This window comes from Urocitellus parryii, chromosome 12 (assembly GCF_045843805.1).
Source record: "Urocitellus parryii isolate mUroPar1 chromosome 12, mUroPar1.hap1, whole genome shotgun sequence".
NCBI classification, from domain to species: domain Eukaryota; kingdom Metazoa; phylum Chordata; class Mammalia; order Rodentia; family Sciuridae; genus Urocitellus; species Urocitellus parryii.
The window spans coordinates 44,616,908-44,632,978 of NC_135542.1; the positions used below are offsets into that span (position 1 = coordinate 44,616,908).

Genomic DNA, 16,071 nt, shown 5'->3' on the forward strand with positions numbered 1-16,071 from the left:
TTCCTTTTAGTGAGCAACAATATCTAGAAATTAATATATAAGTCTAAGTGTTCTCATTCCTTCTAGCATGTTGTTTCTAGGTCCTCTAATTGGCTGGAAAACACACACACACACACACACACACACACACACACTTATTTCCATGTCTCCATACTACTTACTGCGTATACTATTAAAAACCAGGAGTTTATGTGGGTATCTCCAGTTGCAACCTGACTATGCAGGGTTTATTTAAATGTTCTCCCTTTCTGTAATTTTAATTCCCTCTGAGTTTGCTCAGTGTGTTTATTCCAAACTTTGAAGTACATGTAAGATAATTTTACAATAGCTATCCCATAACACTGCACACTATAGTTTTGCTAAACAGAAACTTCTTCCTTATCTCTCTGCCTCTAATACATATTGCCCCAATTTCTTACCTCCACATATCTACCAGACCAAATTTTAAGAATTGGACACTGCAGATCCCCTATTTAAAAATACTTTGTGGTCTCTCATCACGTGGGTGTGCCTAACTAACCCTACCTATCTTTCTGCTCTCTCCTTCCTTTTGCCTCTGCTTCAGCCACACCAGACTTCTCACATTCTTCAATGGTCAACACACATTTTGTGTGCCTGTGCTCTTTTGTATTTTCTTCTCTCCACATGAATCATTCTCCTTTCCTCTTTTTGTCAACTTTCCAGAGATAACCTTTGCTCTTTTATACCTGGTCTTTCCTACTTGTTCCTCAGATTGCAGATCAGTTGTCATCTACCCTGTGAATTCACCTGCACTTTCTAAGAAGATTTAAATCTTGCCCTCTTTTGGCTACCTTATCCATTCCTGCTTGCATTATTTATCTTAATGCATTTTAATGATCTTTTAACTCATCCTTCTCCTCCCAGACAAGAACAAAGGTTTATAGGTGGCCAAACTTGTATCTTCTCATTGAACTTGGTGCATTAAATTCCTGTTACTGTGAATATCAGCATATCTTGTTATTGAATATATTTTAAACTTAACTACATGGCTAACAAATATATGTATGATTTTTCTCTTTTCAAGTAAAATTATAGACTTTTGAGAATCTGCATTTTCCTGAATTTCCCAGAGTGCTTAACACATTATGGACCCATAATTTCTTTTTTTAGAGCACATAATTTAGAAATTTAAGACTGAAAGCTCTGCTCCTTATTGACATACAAACTATAAAAGTATATATTAGCATGCACTGTCTCTTTCTCTTAGACAATGGATGGGCTTCTCCCAGAGTGCAGACAGAGATTAGGACACACTGGCCCATGAGCACAGCCCTTCATATTTTGTGTGCCTTGTCACTGTGCATATGTTCTGAGGCTTAGTGTCACATTCTACAGTTCCCACTGAAAAATAGTGCCCAGAGAATGGACAGGAATAATTCTGAAGAGGAATAAATTGTCCAGATGTTAGTCGCCCATAATGCTTTAATTTAGAACAGTGTTTTCGCCCAACGCCATCACCAAAGGTTTGTCTTTGGTTTATTTGTGTTATCACAACAGTGACGATGGAGTTAAAGGCAGCCTTTGAAAGGGGATTTTTGCTTGTTTCATTTATATTCTACTGTTCTTTCATGAAACATTTCTAAATAACCACGGGGCCCCAATTCTTATAAAAATAAATCGGATAAACCTAGGGCTCTTGCCAAGTCAAATATCTACAGTTTCTGGCAATTATGTAATTTCCAACTCTGCTGCAGGGACTATTGCTGATAAGTCAATCGTCATGAAGAGAAATGTTCCAGACCAATCTTTATTAGTATGTCCTTCACTGATATATGCAAAGTCTTTTTTTAAAAAGCAGAGTTGTAACTTTTATTTTGTTCCCTAGTGAATGGCTTCTCATCATAACAATTTATATCTGGATAATGTCATAGTAAAATGTGAAAATGGTAAATTAAAACCAATGAAATTAGGTTCTGCTGTTATTAATAAAAACTGCTCTGGTTTTCACCATTTTGTTATGATGGTACTGTCTTATAGTGCAACTTTGCAGTAATGTCTTTCTGGCATGACTAGTTGATTTGGCCCAGACAAAAGCAATATTTGGAAGATTACTCTGTGGAACTTCTCTGTGAAGAAAGAACTGAGAATCATGTGCTAATTTAAATACCTCCTTAAAGCTGAGGCTAAACACATTGACTTGAAAAGGCTTTTATGAAGAGAGGAACTCTGCTATATTTAAAGAGTGGTATAGAATAAACAAACTGAAACAACCAATATGCTTCTTTCTCTTCAGAGTCACATATCTGTTTGGTTCCCAAATACATTGTTAAACTGCCTGTATTAAAATAAAGGCATTACTTTCAAGTTATAATTTTTGCTCATGGGTTTAGAAGAATTCTCTTAGAGTGACATTTCTTTGTACCTATAGTTCATGAAGAGAAGAGCTTCATTATTAGGGTTGTTAGACTTTGTACAGTATCTTTGTCACATTGAATCATTCATTTCCTATAGTATGCCTAGGAGGCAGGCAGGTTTAATTCCTGTTCTGTAGATGAGGGAGCTACTGCTCACAGCAGCCATGTCCAAGGCTCCTCTCCATACTTTCAGTAAGTGGCAGCCCTGGGTTCAGCTGGATTTTCTGACTTTCCACCACTCTCTATTCCAGCACGTGCTGAAGGTATCAAGTGGTTCTTTTCAGATGCACAGCAGTGGAGTCTTTCTCTTCATGAAGAAAGCCAGTAGATCAACCCACCTCTGATTTCAATGAATGGAAGTTAGCTTGGTAGAATCCTTTGAGTTTAGAAACTGAATTCTCACAAGATGGAGTGATATCCAAGGTAAATTAAGAATCCTTTCCCACCTCACACTCACATGGAGGAAGCAATATTTGTCTGTGACAATGGAGAACCCAGACTTCTAGTCTCTCAGAGCAAGCTTGGCTTGACAATTGTTATCAGAGATGTTCTGTTGATGGGAGCACTACCTTTCAATTTCTAAAAGGTTTTCAAAGCCATTTGGTTTTGTTGTCTTTAGGAAAACATTTGTGTGTGTGTGTGTGTGTGTGTGGTCACTATCAGCATAAATAAAAAGATTAAAGATGAGAATAGAGCTTATTTGTGGCTCAAAGTCATTTCCCTGGGGTTTCTGCTTCTTGAGGTTTGCTATGGGCTGGTTGAGTAGAAATATACAAACACAAGATATTTAGAGATAGGTAAGAAAAATTTAACTGAGAAGCCAGATTGGGTGAGGAGGACAGAAAACAAGATTCCCACAGGCTATACACACAAGTGATATACAACTAAAAATATAGTATTGCAAGGATGACACTAAGACAACATGCTGAAAATGCCCAGGATAACAGTCTTGCAGAAAAATGCAAACCATTTATATAGATAGATACAGATGTAAATGCAAATAGCTTTTGAGAGAAAATGATATTGAAAAAATTAAAATGCATAATGAATAATTGTTATTTCTAGCTTTGCCTCTTCAGTGGACTGTCAGTAGAGATTTCAGACTGTTGAACAATAGCAGTTGGTGTGCATCCTTACAGTGCACAGGACACTTGCAGAATAAACATGATGTGCAGTTTATCACCTTGACTCCTAAGCTGCTTTTATGATTGAACAGCAGGACCTAACTTTGCTGCTCTTGACTTGTTACTCTCTCCATTAGGCTTCACACCTTGCTGGGATGGGGTGTGTTTTACTGACCTATATCCCTGGTTCTTAGTGCAGCAATAGACTTGAGGGTACATTTCAAAGGAAGTTTATTGAATGAATGAAGTGAAGTTACCATTAGCCTTTAAGTGGGGACATTTCAACAGGGATAATGCTAGCCAGTATTCAGTCCCATCTTACTTCACCTAACCACAGGATTGGCAAAGAGATTCACTTGGTGTCTCGGGCACTTACTTTTGGTTCTTTTGAAGTACACTGGCTGTCCTTTTGTATCTGTTTTCCATATGTGTGTCTTTAAAAGGACACGTCCTTTTTTTTTTTTTTTTTTTTTTTTACTTCCTATATTCTCTCCCTGTGTGAATACATGAGGCTGGCTTTAAATGCCATCTATATATTTTCAGGAGCAAACTGTATCTTTAATTCCAGACTCATAAATCCAACTTCCTGTTCAATATTAACACATGGATAGTGGAATAGCACCTCAAGTTTAACAAGCTGGAAACAGGATTTTTGCTATTCTAATGCCCATCTTTCTCCCCAAATCTAATCTTCTCCAACCTTTCTCATTTCAGCAAATGGCACTTACTTTCACTTAGTCTCTCATGTCAAACATTGAAGTCAACCTCCATAACCCAGTCATTTCACACCCTTTATCAAACGAGTGCACTAGTTATGTCAACTCTACCTTCAGAATATATACAGAATCCTACCAATACTTACTATTATTCCTGTTGTCTTACTTCAATATGCTATTACCTTGATCTCCCAAATTCTTAATTTTACTGTTGCCTTCTATTGCTGATATTCTACTTCATGTAGCATCCACAGTGTTCCTTCTACAACATAAATGTGGCATGTCATTTGTCTTCCCTTAGTCCTTCAGTGAATGGTCCCCATGTTCTGCATGATTTGCTTTCTGAACACCATCTTCTCTCACTCTTCCTACTGATCACTGAAAATAACATCTCTATCCAAAGACCTTGTGTCTGGCTATTTCCTTTTTCTGGAAAGCAGCTCATAACTATTTTCTATTTGTTTCACTGGTGCAGTAGTGTAGCTGGGGCTGCACTCAAAGTAGGGGAGGATCATAGGACTCCTACATATTTCATTTAAGATTAGTCTGGAAATGAGGGAACCTGGATTCCTTGCTGATCTTGTTTTATCTGAGACTGTACAAAAAGGCTGGGAACAGAGAGAGGTCTGCAAATGCAATTACAATGCAGCAAACAGCCAGTTTTATAAACATGGAGTCTCTTTAAGTATCCTCCCTGGGCAGCTTCCCTCTGAATCAGAAAGCTTTAGTTTTAGCTTTATGAACTGGTTTCTAGCTAATTCAATTGTTCTAGCCTCTGCTAGAACTAGAGTAATTGATATTTAGAAAAGAGAATGTGGCTTTTTGAAAGGATATCATGAACAGAGTTGCCAGATTAAACAAATAAAAATACAAGATTGCCAGTTCAAATGGGTATTTCATAGCAACAAGAAATAAATTCACAAACAAAAACACAAGATTGCCAGTTCAATTGGGTATTTCATATCAACAAGAAATAAATTCTAGTATAGGTGTGTTCCAAGTATTGCAAATGCCCTCTCAAAAATTGCAAGGTACATACTTATAATTTAAAAAATAATATTGTGGGCTGGGGGGTATAGCTTAGAGTGCTTGCTTAGCATGTATGAGACCCTAGGTTTGTTTATCTGAAATTCAAATTTGATTGGTCATACAGGATTTTATCTGGCATTCCTAATCATAAATCATTAAAGGTTGATATTGCTGTTTTTTTCAAAGAAAACAATTTATTTGATCATTGATTATGTTTTCTAGAGTCAATACATATTTTAGATGTTTGTCTCCTTTTGTAGGTGAATTGTAACTATAAGATAAAACATTTTCTCCCTGATATTATGAAGAGTAGGGATACTCACACAGATATGAATATATATTTTTATCTATTATGATAATGTACTTTATAAGGTTGAAAGATTTAATTTTTTGAACTTGTTTTTTTAAATGAGATTTAAATATAGTACCTAGATATGAAATTCTTTTTTATTTCATTAAATTAGTATATGTAAAAAACATACTAGATTGAATAAAATGGGAAATTTGGAACAAAAAAATCCCTTTTCCTGATCATATTATGACATATTTTTCTTATAGAACATTTGTGAAATCTATAACATAAGAAAAAAAACTTCACAGTTGTGATTTTTTAAAATCACATACTTTACAGTTTTAAAAGGTTTTTGTTTAATTTGTGACTTAAGAATGATGTCTACATATGAAATGCTGCTTTATTTTATTAAATTAGTATAGATAATAAACAGAGTAGATTGGGGGCTTTTGGAAAAAAATCCTTTTCCTGATCACAATAATGATATATTTCTTGTAGAATATTTGGAAAATACATAATAATGTAAGAAAAAAATTTACCTATAATTTTAAAAAGTCTATTTCATATTTTTATGAAAATGTTAAAAGAATAAGTTGGGCTTATGTAATAAGACAATTTTGTTGCCTTTTAAAAATTCATCATTATGGCATATCTTTTTATTTCATTAAAAGTATTTATAAAATGTTTTATTAGAAACATACTATTCTTTTTCCTTATTGTTTAGATATTTTCCTGTCCTAATGTTAAAATGAGGATGTTAAAATATTCATATCAGTGAATATTTTCTGTGGATATATTTATGGAAGTATGTACGGACTTGAGCTCTTTGTTGCAGTACTGTCAGGTGGCAGCCCACACTCCTGTGCTTTACATTTTTATGTTCTGGGGTGGACTCTTCCGCTCTCTTTTGCCCTTCCCATCTCTACTCACTTCTTCCCATAGGTACAGATCTGATTTATCTAATGGATAACTTTGGAAGTGGGAAGTTTAATTTGATTCTTCCTGATTATATATATTTTTTTCACATCTGACTACCCATGGAAGGTAATTCTAGATCATAATTTTTCTCTGTTGTCAGATTGCTAGGGCAGAGTCTGGTGGATTAGGATGTCTGCAATTGTTTGTTCAGTTAATGAGTAACTGAAAATTGAAGCAAGTGTTAAGAAGTACATTGTGACTACTCTTGTAATTAGTATCCTCCTATCTAGTGATTTTAAATAATACATTTAAAGTTTGGTTTTCATCTTTTGGAAATTATCCATGTCTGACCCTCAACTACTCTCAAACTAAAATGAGAGAGGAGAAAGAGATTTAAATATAGTACCTAGATATGAATTTTTTTTTATTTCATTAAATTAGTGTATGTAATAAACATACTGGTATAATTAATTATTGGTCATCTTTGCATGACCAATTAATTAATTTTATTAAGTAAAAATCCAAATATAAACTCATTATTCAGGAATAGTTGAGCCATACTTAGTGGGATTGGCATTTAGAAACCAAAATAATGATGATAATATATTTTGGGGAGATGACTCTCCACACTCAGAATTCAGAGATTCCTTGTTGAATCAGACATGAGAATGAGATTTTGAGGACAAAAAGCATTATTTTAAGGCATCATAGTTTTGGTGTATAAATCTTGTAGACCTTGAATTTTAAACTTGAAAGTTTGTATGGTGTATATTATAGTTGAACAACTGAAATTATTGATTAGTATGTACTACACAAGGTTTGTTGAACATGAGTTGTGTGGTCCTCTTTTTCTCACTTTGATCTTCTTTGGTTGAAATAGGAATGAGTTACTGAGAATAAGAATCTCCTACTTTCTGTTAAAGATCATTTTAAAATCAGTCTATTGCTGATTAACTATTTGCTGCGGAAAGTCTTTATTTCCCCCCTCTCTACAGTAGGGTATTTAAATGTGGACAGTAGGCTAGGACTAAACAGTGCAAATATGGGTAGGTTCCATGAAGGGTGGACAGCACCAATAAACAAATTTTGTCAGTTAAATATTGTGGAATTTTAGTGTCAATCTTGTGGAATTCTACAGATAAAACACATTTTGTCTGAAGCTTTTCAATTTCAGCTCTTACCTACCTCCATCTTTGCATGACCAACTGTGAGGTTTCATTCTAGATTTGCAGATACTTCATGTCCAAGATATGAGAAAATAATCAATGTTCTGAATCTTCTTTGAATAGAGAAGTTCTATTTTTTTTAGGAATATGAAACTTAAGAAAAAGAATTCAAAAAAATTGTAAATACCAAATTAGGCATGAAAGTAAATAGTAAGAATGATAAATTTAAAAAATTATACAATAAATTACCAGAGGCTTAGAGGTCCAGATCTCTTTTTCTAAAATCTCCCTGCCAATTATTCAGAAATGCTTACCCAGAAATACTTTCTGGTTGTAGCCATTCTTCTTCTTTACAGAATAGGTTTAAGCTCCATCTACTTTCCTTATTTGGGGCTCATCCTTCCAGGCCCAATTAGCTATGTTAAAGAGCATCTATCTCTTCTAAGTGACGGTAACACATTTTGGGGAGATGACTTTCCACACTCAGAATTCAGAGATTCCTTGTTGAATCAGATAGCTTTGTGTTACTGGAACAAAATAACTGAGACAACATATAAAAAGAGGTTTATTGAAATCTCAGTTTTTGGAGGTTCAAAGGTATGGCACCTGCTTTGGCTCAGTTTTGGTGAGAGCCATGGTTGGCACATCATGCTTGGAATGCATATGAGAGAGAGAGAGAGAGAGAGAGAGAGAGAGAGAGAGAGAGAGAGAGAGAGAAACAGGTAGAGTTTTATAATCTGCTTTGAGGGCATGCCCCCAGTGACCTGAGGACCTCCCATTTGGTCACATTTCCCCAAGATTTCACTGCTTTCCAATAGCAACACTTTGGGACCTGGGGCACATTACCCATATTCAAACAAAAGTACTCATTAAAAGCAAAATTTTAGTCTAATGCAGATGGAAAGTGCTCCAACTCAGAACTTCTTCTGGGTGATTGGGGCAGAATTGGGTTCTCTCCAAATTCCTGTGTTGATGTCCTTATCCCCAATACTTCAGAAAAGGATTGAATTTGGAGATAGGGCATTTAAAGTGATGATTGATATAAATAGAGACCATGAGCCCTATCCAGTGTGACTTGTGTCCTTATAAGAAGAGTGTGGGACAGGGAAGGATGTAAATGGAAGATCATGTGAACACACAGGGAGAAGGTGGTTATCTACAAGCCAAAGAGAGAAGTCTCAGAAGAAACCAACCCTACGGACACTTTGGTCTCACATTTCTAGTTTCTAGAGCTCCAGAAAAATAAATTTCTGGTTTTAAGCCAACCTGTCTATGGTACTTGGTTATGACAGCTGTAGTGAACGAATGTATTTGGACAGAAGGCAGAAGGAGGAATCACCTCGAGGTGTGATTGCAACTAAATTGGACAGATTCCAAGATGGCAAACATGAGGGAATTATATTTCAAGCTTTAGGAGCCTGCAGAAATTGTGTCCTGAGAAGCCCTTTCTAAAGAGCTGGGTTGATTCCATCTGAGAAGCTCACAGTGGCAGATCCCTGCCCTCAGTCTTGTATTCTGTGGACTTGCATTCCAATCTGTTGCAAACTCATTATAATGATCCCTCCTGCTGTCTTTTCAGATCTCATTCCTGGTAGGGGTAACCACTGACTACAGGCGGTGGCTGTTTTCTAACTGTGCCACCTACTGATCCCTTCTCTGTAAATTCATGCTTAATCACCTGCTTCTCAGTAAAATGCTGAATTGTTCAAATAAACATTGTGGGGAGAGCTAAGATCAACAATGTAGGCCTGCTTGTTAGCAGTCACCTCTAAAAGAGAGTGGGAGGCCCAATCCTCTGATCTGGGTTCTGCTATCACTATCCCTGACCATCTATTGCCTCACCACACCTCCAATCTCAATCCTCGGATCAATTAGGCCCTTCCTCTTTGGGTTTCCCATGTAATTAAGACTTTGCTCAATGCCGGCTTACTACTTACCACATTATATTATGGAGGATTGTTTGAAAGTTTCCTTTGCTAGTTTGTGTTTCTTTAAGTATGGACTATGTCGGTTCATCTCTGCATCCTTAGTGGGTATGGCAATGTTTTGTCACAGATAAGGTGCCAAAAATTGAGTCTCAAGATACCTTTCAAGAGAAATGATGTTCTTATAGTTGTGACCATGATCATATTCTCACAGTTTTTGCTGTATGTAAGTTTTTCTTTCAGGTCATTTCCATTCAGAGTATGCGTGTTGAATGCGTACCATGTGCCTGGTGCTGCCTTGGTTCAAAATGATGAATCTGTCTCATTCATTTTCCCTGGGAGCTGCCAGTTTATCAGAGAGGACAGTTGCATGCATGACTATAGTGTGTTGAGGGAAGGTACTTCCTAAAAGGAGTGGGGACAAAGGTGAGAAGATGGAATGAGGTTTATAAGGGAAATGGAAAGGCATCCCGGAGAAGGTAGCATGGTGTGGATAAGGGGTTAGTATATTGTTTGCTGGCCATCTTTACCATTCCTTGGCTTGTGGAAGCATTGGATCAATCTCTGTTTTATTTTCTAATTGTTTTCTCTCTGCATTCATGTCTCTATGATGAATTCCTTTTTTTCTGTATAAAACTATTTTATTAAAAACAGGGATATGTGAATCTATGTATGTGTTGCAGCCCTTAAAAAGAAAAAAAAACCTTTTTTTAAAATTCAGTTTAAGTATGTAATCTTTTTGTTTTCTTTGGTACTGGGTATTGTACTCAGGGCCTCATGCATGTTAGGCAAGCGCTCCACCACTGAACTACACCCCCAGCCCAAGTATCTAATCTTAAACCAGAAGTTCAGTGGGGTTTTTATTCTTTTCTTTCCCCTCGTTCAAATGTGAAAGCTTTTGTTCTGGTTCAAAGGCATTGGTACCTTTGGATGATTTATTCTGGCATTTCTTTGCTAGAATTTAACTACCTAAAATTTGTGAGACAAAGTGACTACAAGCTACGTATTTCAAGACTCATATTAACACCGTCTTGTAATGCCTCAATACATTGGAAAGACCCTGCAGAGCCTTTCACGTGTCTTCTATTGAAGAAATCAGTGTTACAGATCTGTTGTTGTAGAGGAGAGGCCCATCTTCATGAGGCGCTGAGAAAGCACACTTGACACTTCTGCTTCTTCCCTGAAACCAAAAGGGAGAGAAGTTGAGGCAAAAGGGATGGCACTAGACTTTCTGGTACTGTTACACTGAAGAAAACCTGGTTAGTTTTTTTTTATTTCCCTCAAATATTAAACTGATAGAAAACTGAGGCAAAACCAATAAGCATGCCATGATATTTAAACAGAAGTATATCAAAATATAGTATTATCTCCAGGTTATAAGTATGATGGGTAAATTACTTTTACTTGACTACTTAAATTTTTCTGTTCTCCAAATTTTTTCTCAAACAGCTTTGTGTTAATTGGAAAACATCCCTTGCTTGTCAGTTGATAAAAACAAGAGAAGAACAGAGTGAGTACCTGGGCGGGGCAGACCTGGAAAGTTGAAGACATATGGGAACCAAGTCTGTTTCTGGATTACTACACCCAGGCCACTGCCAAACCTGCTCCCCACCACCATGAGTAAATGAAGTAAACATGTATGTCCCTTTGAGAGAGAGGGAGAGAGGGAGAGAGGGAGAGAGAGAGGGAGAGGGAGAGAGAGAGAGAGAGAGAGAGAGAGAGAGAGAAAGAGAGAGAGAGAAAGAGAGAGAAGAGAGAGAGAGAGAGAGAGAGAGAGAGAGAGAGAGAGAGAGAGAGAGAGAGAGAGAGAGAAAGAGAAAGGGTGGAAACTGGGAGAGGTGAAGGATTAGGCCTACATTGATTTCCACTCCATCTCAGACTTCATGATGCAGCTGTGTGGCATAAATTCATTTCACCATGACCTCTTCATATTCTTTTTGTCAGTAACCCATCCATTATCCTTTTGCTTTCTTCAAATTTGGGTAGCACAGCTGCAATGTAGCCTTCAGTGGATAGCTTTTCTTCAAGAATAGATGGCTTGTGGAGAATGTTTTTATTTGCTTCCATCAGTTGTACTCTAAAATAGCTAGATAAAGCATATTTCTCTCCGTTGAGCGGTAAATCTTACACCGAGGTGCAAGTTCTGTTAGAAACTGTTCCTCCACTTAAATTTCCCAGAGACCTTGTTCTGAAGTCTGTTATAGTTGGTACCAATCTGATAGCAAATTCTTGTAATTGGTTTTCTACTTTGAAGAACTGAATGAGGTCCAGTCAATGTGATGACACATATTCCAGCTAGAGTGCTGTTGTATAAAGTGATACTCACAGGGTTTTTCCTTTGACATCTGCTTTATACCACTGAGTAAAGTTAGAATTCATGAGTAAGTGACAGCACTGCATGTTTCGCAGCCTTAGGCTCAGTAGCTGTGGCCTGAATTCCTCTCCCTATAAGGTTGTAGGTCATATTGAAGTAGAGGTCAACCTTACTCTGGTATGACATTATTTTAAAAATTATTCCAGCAATGACCCTATTCCCAAAGAAGGTCACAGAGGTAATGGGAATTAGAGGTTCCACATAGGAACTTTAAGGGGGGGACACAATTCAATCTATTGAAGAGGCAGAGACCACAGGAAGAGAATAAGAGGGAAACCCCTTCAGGAAACAAGAACTTTGTAAATCTCTGCTTCTCATAAACTTCTGAATTACTCACTCTTTGACCATTCCATTACTCCCCTTTTCTTAAAATTTTATCTATTTATTTCCCTCTGCCAAGAATTTTCTCCTTTCCCTTTCCTGCTCCTTCCTACCCCAATACTGTGTGCCAAATCCTATCTGACTGTGACAATAAAAAGCACTATCTTTGGGACAATACAGACTCCATGATTTAAAGAGCCCACTCTAAACATCCTTAACCAAACTTACCAAAAAGACACAAAATCGATAAAAAGCAAAAACTTATGTCTTTCCTAAGCCCACATACTATTCTTTTCTGCCTTCTATATCATGCTCCAAGTACCTGTGACCCCAGAATTTTCCACTCAAAATTTTGCAGGTATGTTTATGGCCTGTTTGGGGAACTTTGTGAATCAGTCCTTCAGAAGGTGGACCATAGAACTAGAGGGAATGTCCCTAGAAGATGGTGGTGGGAAAAAGAAAGAGATCTCTCACTATATTGTCCTCTGCTCTGTAGACAACAGAGTACCTGTAAAACCAAGGTCAAATACCACTTCCATTTTCTCTGTGTTCCCTGATCCACTCATCAGCCTCTGTCCCCAGCCCCTTGGTCAGGCATTTCACCTTAAACTCTCTAAGGCCACTTACCATATTTTTTCATGGCTGGAACTGTATGAGTTATTGTTTGACTTTGTGATGGTTAATTGTTTTATTGTCTTGACCTGCCTAAAGGAAGTCCTGTTAGCTTGTAAAATATTTTTTATGTGTCTGAGGTGTTTCTGGAAAAGACTAGCATTTGAATAGATAGACCAAGAGAAGAAGATCCATTCTCACCAACATGAATGGGCATCATTCTGCCTAGTGAGTACTGAATAGAACAGAAAGGTGAAGAAAAGGCAAATTATCTGCTCCCTTGTTAAGCTGGGACATCCATCTTCTGCCCTTGCATGTGGAGTGTCTGGTCTTGGGCCTTCAGACTCAGGCTGGGCTTCACACTATTGTGTCCTTGGTCTCAGGCATTCAGATTTGGAGTGGAACTATATCACCAGCTTTCCTGAATCTTTAAATTGCAGGCTGAATTCTGCATCTTCGCTACTTTTGTAATCATAAGCATTAGTACTTCTTTAAAAATCTGTTTCTTCAGATCATAGTTTAGATCTTCAGTATCTCCCAGAGACCCGTCTGTTAAGGCTTGTTCCCCAGAGTTTTGCTATTGTGAGATAGTTGAACCTTTAAGATTCAGGGCCTAGGAGAAGGTCTCTGAGTCATTGGGCATATGTTCCCAATGGGCATTGTGGAACTGCAGCCCCTTATTATTTCTCTTCTTTGTTTTTCTGGCTGTGAGTTTGTGTGGGCTTTCTCTCATCCAATGAGGAGGTCCACAGAACAGGGTAGAGGAGAGTGTGGCTATAGAATAGCTATTCAGGATCTCCAGAGACCAAGCAGGAAGCAGGTCTGATTTTATTGCGCAGTTACCACATATATATATATACTCAGGCAATAGCTAAGCAGATTATAGGCAGCCACCAATACAATTTTTTGCTAACTGTCCTTGCAGCAACCAATCAAGGAGCAGGCCATAGAGCAAGTGCAGGGACTGCAACACATGGCTTCATGCCCAGGATTGTGCCTACGGGGTAAGCGGTCAGCTGCTCACACATCTAGCTCCAGGGTATTGGCCTGCCACTCAGACACCCTTAATGTATGCCATGTATGCAGTACTTCATGCATCTGTCCCCACATGAATTGAGCAGTTTTGTTCCATCACATGCTTCCACCACATGAGAGGACCAAAACATTAGGGCCAATAGAACACAGGCTTGAATGTCCAAACCTGAGTCAAAGTAAAACTTTTCTCTTTATAGGTTGATTATTACAGTACTTTGTTATAGTGATAGGAAACTGACTAGTACTACATCCTATTGATTCTGTTCCCCTGAAGCACCATGGGACACCATCCTTCTTTTGTGTTTATCTACTCACTGTTTTCTTCTTCCCTAAACAAACCTCTAAGCTTCTTAGAGACAGTGACTGTGCTTTTTCATCCTTTTATGTGGAGTAGCTGAATATGTAGATACTAAGCAAGTCTTCATTGGATAGACTCAGAGATTTCTGGGTGAAATATGAGATTGTGCAGATCCAGGAAGGAAGCTTAATGTAGTGGAAGGTGTATACTTTGGAGTTGAACAGTCCTGGATTGTGACCTATCATTTTGTATCAGCAGATGAGGCAGGGTCACTTCTGAATTCTTTTAAACCTGAGTTTTCTCCATGAAGGATGAAGGATGATGTAGGAATGTTTAGCTAATCATGGTAACACAAGGTCAAAAAAAAAAAAAAAAACATGTGAGATATGTCTTGTTAACTTGTTTCAGATTAATGCTCTAGTGATGCCTGTGAAGACTTTAATGTTTAGAAGTGTCCACTATCTCCAAGATCTAATTCAGTAAGACTACAGTGAGTACTGTTAGTCTTTAAACATGCCACCAAGTGACTCTGTTAAAGCACCAAATTTGGAAACCACTGTTCCAGATTCTCCTTATTGGCCTTTCATGAGATAATGGGTATGGTTGGTCTTTGGTGGAGACTTAAAATTTATATCATATTTTATGAATGCAGAGCCCTATATTAATTGTCTCTTGAGGTTTGTGTTTTGTGAAATATACTTTGGAACTGCCATACAAATATTTGAGGTTTCAGTGAACTTACTCTTGACCTTTTGCCACATTTAATTATATTGAACATAATAAAGTAGGTAGATTCATTATTGGAAAACGAAGAAATAAGCAAAAAGACCCAACAAATTGAGTTACATTTTTTTTAGAGTTATAACATGGTGACTATAGGTAACAGCAATGTGCTGATTCCCAAATATTGCCAACACTAGCAATTTTAAGTGTTCTTACCATACAAAAAGTGATAAGTATGTGAGATAATTCATGTTTCAGTCAACTTTTTAGCTGCTGTGACTAAAAGACCTGACAAGAACAACTAGAGGAGGAAAAGTTTATTTGGCGGCTCACAGTTTCAGAGGTCTCAGTCCATAGACAGCAGACTACATTCCTCTGGGCTGGAAGGGAGTCAGATTATCACGGCAGAAAGGCATGGAAGAGGAAAGCAACTGGGAACATGGCAATAGAAGCATAGAGAGATTGATCATCTCATAAAATATATACTCAGAGGCATACCTCCAATGACCCACCTATCAAAGAAGTAACATTGATTGGGTTAAGGCTCTCGTAACCCAATCATTTATTCTCTAAACCTCTTGTATTGTCTCACACATGAGATTTTGGGGGACACCTAATATCTAAATTATAACAATACATATGTTAAGAAACCATTTAGCCATTCCACAATGCATATTTCAAAACAACATACTGCATAGAATACATGTATGCATATTTTGTCAATATAAAAATAAATAACAAAAATTTTTTTTTTAATTTAATTTTTTTATTTATATATGACAGCGAATGCATTACAATTCTTATTACACATACAGAACACAATTTTTCATATCTCTGGTTGTATACACAGTATATTCATATCAATTCGTGTCTTCATACATGTACTTTGTTTTTTTTTTTATTTTTTATTGGTCGTTCATAACATTACATAGTTCTTAATACATCATATTACACGGTTTGATTCAAGTGGATTATGAACTCCCGCTTTTACCCCGTATACAAATTGCTGTATCACATCAGTTACCCTTCCATTGATTGACATATTGCCTTTCTAGTGTCTGATGTATTCTGCTGTCTGTCCTATTGTCTACTATCCCCCCTCCCCTCCCCTCCCCTCCCCTCCCCTCCCCTTTTCTCTCTCTACCCCTTCTACTGTAAATCAT

At 37.2% G+C, this 16,071-nt stretch overlaps 1 pseudogene; it reads right to left on the bottom strand.

Moving 5' to 3' along the window:
* Positions 1-11,452: 11,452 nt before the first annotated feature.
* On the bottom strand, positions 11,453-11,945 carry LOC113179696 (protein Abitram pseudogene; annotated as a pseudogene).
* Positions 11,946-16,071: the final 4,126 nt, after the last annotated feature.